This window comes from Olea europaea, chromosome 7 (assembly GCF_002742605.1).
Source record: "Olea europaea var. sylvestris chromosome 7, O_europaea_v1, whole genome shotgun sequence".
Lineage (NCBI taxonomy): Eukaryota > Viridiplantae > Streptophyta > Magnoliopsida > Lamiales > Oleaceae > Olea > Olea europaea.
The window spans coordinates 20,553,812-20,562,150 of NC_036243.1; the positions used below are offsets into that span (position 1 = coordinate 20,553,812).

The window sequence follows — 8,339 nt, forward strand, 5'->3', positions numbered from 1 at the left end:
TTTACATCATCATTTAACTTAGATTATGGAACTCATAGGTCCACGTTTCCAAAAATTTGACCAAAGCTGTGGTTTTAGAATTTCTGGCACTTCCAGATGTAAAGTTTTTTATCCAACTGTGGCAAAGGTCTGATTAACAGCAAGGTTTGGCGACAGAAGGGTGAGTGTACATGGTTGCTAGTAGCAAGTCTAGAATGGTACTGCAGTATTTGAGATTTGTAATTTGGGTCATGAGCTCATGGGAACCAGATTGTTTTTCTTGAATTAGTCTTTGTGGGATGCAAAGAACCATGTTAGGAACATGAGAGAGGTTCAGATTGTGAAATTGGAGAGAACAAAGTGAAGGAGAAGAGGTCAAACAATTTTCATACATTAACTCTAGTCAACTGGATAAGGTTCCTCAGAAAACTTATTATTTATATACTTCCACACTTCATCTGGGGGAAATTTCCTCATAGCTCTATCTGTTGGTTCACTTTCAAAATAATAAAGCCCACCAACTTCGTTAGCACTTCCAATCACCTTCTGCGTGTACATATCCTGAAACTCAAATTGAGAGAGCATTTAGCAATGCAACTAAGATCCTTGAGAGCAGATTATCGGAAAGATTTGGAACATGCAATATGGACTGAAGAGAATTAGGTTTGGAAATTGGAATACAACCTTTGCGTGCTACAATAGATAATGAACCATGAACTATTTTTACTGAACAGAATATTGGAAGAAAAATTCTGATTTCCTGCCCTTGTTAAGGAGAATGTGTAGGTACAAGATATTTTATTGTGTCATAACAGCTCCTTTAATTTATCAGTATATTGTGATATAAAGTTATGATTTTGAGAATCTGAGATGTTTTTCTGGTGTCTTCGTAAGATCTTACATGATACTGAATTAAAAGTAGCTGTATGGATATTCAGGTTGTGCATTTTCAACCACACACATTGTTTGTTAATCGGGTTGGCCGTCGCATTTGCCTACGGCAATGTGATACTCATTCGTTTGAGTGGCTTCATCCTACTGATCCTCCCAAACATTTTGGATGGCTATCTGCAAAAGTAGAATTGCTCAAGGTCTGTGTAGTCAACCACACCTCTTTTTGATAACAAAAGATGCCTAGAACAATATTTGACATGCTTGATTGTTCTTCTATGTCATTTGTTCAGTTGCGGCTTGATGGATATCAGTGGAGTCCTCCGTTTACAATTGGTACTGAAGGTGTAATGTGTATATGCTTGAGAAATGAGATCACAAGTGATGAAATGCATCTTAGGATTGAAGTACGAGGTGGAACACTGAGTTCTCGCTATGAAGTTATACTCCGTCCCAATTCATTTTCAAGTCCCTACAGGTATGATTCTGGTAATATTATCTTTTATATAAGCTTCTGTACATTTCTTGTTTCACCTTAAAGGTTTCCTGCGTGTTCCACTATACTTGTAAATTGTAATACTTGAGCTCGTGGAACTATTGATGATCCAATTTGCATCATTTTTGAAAATGCTATGACTATATCATGCCAAACTGTGAAGTTAATTGAAGATCAACTTGCATTTTAATTTTTAAATATCCCCCTTCCTGGAGTTATTAATTAATTTGCCATTTACAGGATTGAGAATCGGTCCTTTTTCCTGCCCATACGTTTTCGGCAAGCTGATGGTTCCAGTGAATCTTGGCGGTCATTACTCCCTAATGCTGCTGCTTCCTTTTCATGGGAAGATCTTGGTAGACAGCGATATCTAGAACTCTTAGTCGATGGAAGTAACCCTAGAACATCCCAAAAGTATGATATTGACGAGATATATGATCATCAGCCAATTGAGGTGGCTAGTGGACCTGGGAGAGGTTTACGAGTTACTGTCAGCAAGGAAGAGAAGGTCACTGTTGTTAAAATAAGTGACTGGATGCCAATGAACGAACCTCCTACAAATTTGTATAGAAGTCCATCTTTGGGACAAATCTCAACAAATAATGCTCAGCTTAACTCATCAACATCCACTTCAGATTGTGAATTTCATTTTAATGTTGAAGTTGCAGAGCTTGGATTGTCCTTGGTTGATCATACACCTGAAGAGATATTATATCTGTCACTGCAAGGCTTTCTGCTGTCATATTCGACTGGCCTTGGCTCTGGAATCAGTAGGTAATATTCTTATTCATAGAAACTAGGTCAAGTGAACGTTTTGCTTGATAAATAAATTTTCCAAATAGCCTTTGAGAATGTCAATTTTGACCATATGCTGCCTTCACTGTTGACTACCTGATGAATTATATGCTTGACAATGAATGCTGGACTGTGAAATGCAGGTTCAAAATAAGAATGCATGGGATTCAGGTGGATAATCAATTACCTTTAACTCCGATGCCAGTTCTCTTCCGTCCACAAAGGGTGGGAGGGGAGACAGATTATATCTTGAAATTTTCCATGACACAACAATCAAATGGATCATTAGATTTATGCATATATCCGTATATAGGTTTGCAAGTGAGTATATGAAGTTTCAGTTCTCCCGCAAAAGTTTCTTCTTTTTCAGTGCTAAGACAATTTCTTGGCAGGGACCTGAAAATACTGCCTTTTTGATTAAAATCCATGAGCCTATTATTTGGCGTCTTCATGGGCTGATCCAGCAGGCCAATATTGCCAGAATGTTTGAAACTGAAACCACTTCTGTTTCAGTTGATCCCATCATTCAAATTGGGTATGCACTGAGGCATGAATGTTTCCCTTTCCATTTCTGCAATTGCTTGAGTGAAATCAGGTATTTAATAGTTCTCTAAATTGGCAGTGTCCTCAACATCTCGGAAGTTCGGTTCAAAGTTACAATGGCAATGTCCCCTAGTCAACGGCCAGTTGGTGTACTTGGATTTTGGGCTAGCTTAATGACTGCTCTTGGGAATACTGAAAATATGCCGGTAAGCAAGGGTTCTTACTTGTCTTTTTCATAATGTAATTTGTTATGTTGTTTCACCTCCAAAAAGATTTAAGCTAAAATTTATTGGCTCGGCGACCTAGGATATACAAATGAAGGCAAATCACCAGCTTAAAATTCTAAAATATGTAGATTAACATAGAATATAATTCTTCAATGAACTCATTGACATGTTTGGCAGAGTATCTGGGTGATTTTATTCTCATTCAAGCATTCAAGTTGTACAATATCTTTTCTTTCCAACTTTGTGAGATGGTGAAAGTCTTCACTATGTTATGCTCGTGAATGGAACATTTCAACTACAATTGTCCTGTTCCAACATTTGCAAGATAAATTGAGTAGCATAAAACTTGGTGATGGCCTGTGGGATAAAACTTATTATTGTGGTTCCATATTATTTCTGTTTAATGGGATGTGAATGCAATACTTGTGACTTATTTTATCAGGTCCGGATAAATCAGAGATTTCAGGAAAGCATATCAATGAGGCATAGCGTTCTAGTTGGTAATGCTGTCTCAAACATCAAGAAGGATCTCCTCAGCCAGCCACTGCAACTGCTTTCGGGTGTTGATATACTAGGTAATGCAAGTAGTGCACTTGGACATATGAGCAAAGGTGTAGCTGCCTTATCAATGGATAAGAAATTTATTCAAAGTCGGAAAAGACAGGTTAGACTTTTTCCCCATTCTAAAAAGTGGTTTTCGCATTATTGAGTCTATTGGTAGTTATCCTGATTTCTCAAGTCAGGACCTCTATGTTGACAAGCTTTAACTGACTGGCTGATTGAATAAAAGCACATATATATTTAGAGTGAAATACGCTTGTCCATCAGAGAAAAAATGTGTGGTTACTATGACACTTGCAGAAATGCTTAATGGAAGAAAGTCTTTTCAGAATTTCTTAATAAGTTAATTGTGCTTTAGTGTGTGCTTACTCAAGTTGAGCTTCACTTGTGTATGAACTCGTACTGATCACTGGTAGTTCTTGCATTTTTCGTGCAACCTTTTTTAGTTTTCTTTGACAAAGAAAATGATTTACTGCTCCACTAATGATGGTAACATTTGATTTGATTCTAGTACCTTTGCATTTGTAATAAATAGAATGAAGTGCATTCATTTTACATGTACCCTGTTATTACTATATGATGTATAAAAATTTTCCACCATGTTCTCTTTTCCAGGAGAACAAAGGCGTAGAGGACTTCGGGGATGTCATTAGAGAGGGAGGTGGTGCACTGGCTAAAGGTCTATTTCGAGGAGTTACTGGAATTTTAACAAAGCCTCTAGAAGGTGCAAAAGCGTCAGGTGTAGAAGGTTTTGTTCAGGGTGTTGGGAAAGGATTGATTGGTGCGGCTGCCCAACCTGTAAGTGGGGTTTTGGATCTCTTGTCGAAAACCACAGAAGGTGCAAATGCTATGAGAATGAAGATTGCATCTGCTATTGCTTCAGAAGATCAACTCCTTCGCAGGAGGCTGCCTAGAGTTATTAGTGGGGATAACAGCCTCTAGAAGGTGCAAAAGCGTCAGGTGTAGAAGGTTTTGTTCAGGGTGTTGGGAAAGGATTGATTGGTGCGGCTGCCCAACCTGTAAGTGGGGTTTTGGATCTCTTGTCGAAAACCACAGAAGGTGCAAATGCTATGAGAATGAAGATTGCATCTGCTATTGCTTCAGAAGATCAACTCCTTCGCAGGAGGCTGCCTAGAGTTATTAGTGGGGATAATTTACTTCGTCCTTATGATGAGTACAAAGCACGGGGTCAGGTATGTTGCTTCTTTGCTGTTCTATAGCACTGAATCCTATTAAATTTAGAAGTTAGGAACTAATGATTTAACACTGGAAGGCTTGACATTATAGAATGTGTATTTTTCTATATGCATTGCATATCAACTGGACATACCTCCTCTTCCCTTGTGCAGATGACTCTACCCATTTTTCAGAAGTAAATTCTACTTCATGAATTTAGAAAATTTTATTCTATTATTAAGGGTGCCAATAGCAGTTGTTTCAACTTTCAGTATCAAAATGATTAGCCAATAATTTATCATGTGATCTGTTTGCAGCAATTTTTTTAAATTTTTTATTTTTAAGACCAAGAATGTATTTGAATTTAGCATGTAGACCATATTTTGCTTCATTGTATTTCATTCATGATACCTACAAATATATTTTGGAGGAACAAATGTTCACTTCACACATTTTATTGCGAGAAAATATCACAAAGATTTGCATAATTCTATACTTTTCATAATCATAAATTTCTTTAATATAGAATGACAAGGATGTGTTTAGCGTAAGAAAAAAAATAGGGATGGGAAATGTGGAAAGCCTTCCTTTCCGTGGCAGGATCATGATAATTGTTCTTAACTTTTTCTATCTGCCATATATAGAATTTCCTTGCACTGCATTTTTATTTTCTTTTAATTTTATTATTTGTATATATTGAGCTTTAATTTACCCCAGGATCTAATTTTGCTCCTTAGATTTGACTAAATCTTAATATCCTCATCATTTTTTCTTTCCCCCTTTTTTTAATGAAGGCAATGCTGCAATTAGCAGAATCTGGATCATTTCTCGGTCAGGTTGACCTGTTTAAAGTACGTGGGAAGTTTGCCTTAACAGATGCTTACGAAGACCATTTTGCTCTTCCTAAAGGAAGAATAATCATGGTCACTCATAGGAGGGTTCTGTTAATGCAAGTGAGTATTTCAATTGGACAACACTGGTTTGACGGATCTGTTTTATGAATTATTATTTTACAAGCTTATAGAATACTTGCTGGGCAGTACTGTATGGGCCTATATCATACAGTACTATAAACTAGATATAACACTTTTTTTTCCTTATTTACTATGGTCCAGTCGTGTGTATCAGATGTGCACATATAGTTCCGTCTGTGGTTTTCTGGCGTCCAAACTCTTAATGGTTCCTTTATGTTGTTTCCAGCAAACGTCTAACATTATCGCCCAGGGAAAGTTCAACCCAGCTAGAGACCCTTGTTCAGTGATGTGGGATGTAACGTGGGATGACCTGGTGACTATGGAAGTGACACTGGGAAAGAAGGATCGTCCAAATGCCCCACCTTCACGGGTTATTCTATATTTACGAAGTAGATCAGATATGAAGGATCAAGCTCGAACTATAAAGTGTAACCGTGAATCCAATCAGGCATTTGAGGTTTTTTCTTCAATTGAGCAAGCAAAATCTACTTATGGATCAACCCAATCAAAGGTTGAGTTCGAATTCCCACTTTTTTTACGTTCCAGCTTTTTTCTAAATATTAGATTTCATACCAAGTCCAAACTAAAATAAGGAGTTAAATCACCAGATATTTGAATTTTTGAAAGAATTGATGGAGAACATCCAGTAATTCTTATTCGTTATTGTTATTTATTTACTTGTCTCTGTCGAAATACCAGGATTTGCTGAAAAGAAAAGTGAGAAAACCCTATTCTCCAGCCGTTGAATTAACTCCAAAAGGAGTTGGTGCCTTGTCTCCTCAACAGATGCCAGCACCGCTATCTCTAAGTTCAACTTTTGGGACTAATGGACCTTGACCGGTGTCTCAGGTAAATGGTTAATCCTTGGAATATACTTTTTACATGAGAGTAATGCTATTTTTTGAGACGACAAATGGTCAACAGTCTAGGTGTCAATTAAGTGACCATCAACAATCTAAATAGATGGTATGAATCCAAATCAACATAACAAGAATTTGTTGCTAACATCATCACGTTATCTTTGTTAGTTAGTTATCGGGAAGGCTCAAATGACAGATGTTGAGGATACTGGAATGATAAATGAGTTTTCTCTGGTATTGAGCCCGGAGAGAATGGAAATGCTGTTTTCTCTTGGAAGTTGTAGCAAGACCAGGTTATCCATTCCCTTTGTCACAACTCATTATACTTTTCGGAGAAGTAGAAGTATATGATATCGTACGGCTTACATAAAGAAAAATGTACAGCTTTGTGTCCTTTGTACATAGATTTATATGTTTTAAGCATTTAATTATATGTAAGTTTCTAATTTCCGATTTATGGCCACACCATATAGCAAACAAACATTTTGATGCTTACGTGTGTGATAAGAATTTGTTAGAGAACTTTCTTTGATTGGATTTTTGGTTGCTTATCAAATATAATTAATTAATTTGAGATTATGACTTGTGGAGAAAAATATACCTTGCTTTTTTTAGTGGTCAAAACTTTAAAGAGGCCCACCCAGTGGCCACAAAAACGCACGTAAGATATAATGCTCTGACTCATCTTCACACTATTCGAGGTCCTCGATTTATTTCCGGATAATAACTTTCCTATTTAAGTGAAACTTTCTAATTCTTGCACGTTAATTTATGTGTAATTATTCTAATATTTTTTAATAAGTATTTCATCAAAATTATTATCTGAGAGGCGATTTGAAATTAGAGATGCACGATAGCTTTGCAAGATTATTGAAAGATTTTCTGATTCGAGATCTTATTTTCTACATGATAGCAAAATTTCTATTTAATTGAGAATCTTATATAGACAAAAAGAATTGCCTGTTTGGAAGGATTACCATATTGCATTTTAAATTTATTTTAAAATGACAATGTTAACGTAGAATTTTACTCTTTAAAAATGTTTTTTTTTTCTCAAGATTAAAGATATAACAAAATAAATGCGGATGGCCAAGTAGTCAGCTCCTCCAGACGGAACCTGCCCATTAAATATATTTGAAAATAAAAAGTATCATGAGCTGATAAGTAACTGTAATATTAAGCCCGTTTGAACCCTCATGAATTTATGATATACTTTTCTCTCTTCTATTTAATTATTTTTCAATAAAATAATATCATATAAATCAAAAACTTTTATATTATTTTTCAAAAATTAACATCAAATGATGAGGGCTAAACGAGGGCTAAGACCCTGTTTAGCAATCCTACTTTTCAAAAATGGAGTTTTGAATAGTAATTTTTAAAAAAATGTGATTAAAAAGTTGGGTAAAATTTTAAATTTACGTACTGAATATTTTATTGTGTAAATGTATAAGTGTAAAAAGAAAAAGTTTGAAAATTATGATTGTTAGAAGGCCTAATTTCATTCATGCTTTGAGCACCATTTTCCCAATTTCTTCATTTCCAGCGAAGAACCCTAGTCTCCTACCCATTTGCACTCCATTCTACTCCTCCAGATGAGTAATAAATATGTAATCCTAGTGATTTTATATATTTTCTATGGAGTTCTTTGAGGTTTATGCTTGAATTCATATGGAATGATAGGCATTTTAGCCAAGTTTTTTCCATTTTACAAGAATACTTTTGGCTTTGAAGTTCTTAGCTCAAGTTTGATTAGTTTGTGTTGTTTCAAGATTACCACTTAATACAAGAGTTTATTTAATATTGTGGTGATCATGTAATTTGCTTAAAAAAAAAC

The 8,339-nt window shown here is 35.7% G+C and overlaps 1 pseudogene; it reads left to right on the plus strand.

Annotated features, from left to right (window-relative positions):
- LOC111398046 overlaps positions 1-7,081 on the plus strand; it is a 22,253-nt pseudogene extending 15,172 nt beyond the window's left edge.
- The last annotated feature ends 1,258 nt before the right edge of the window (positions 7,082-8,339 follow it).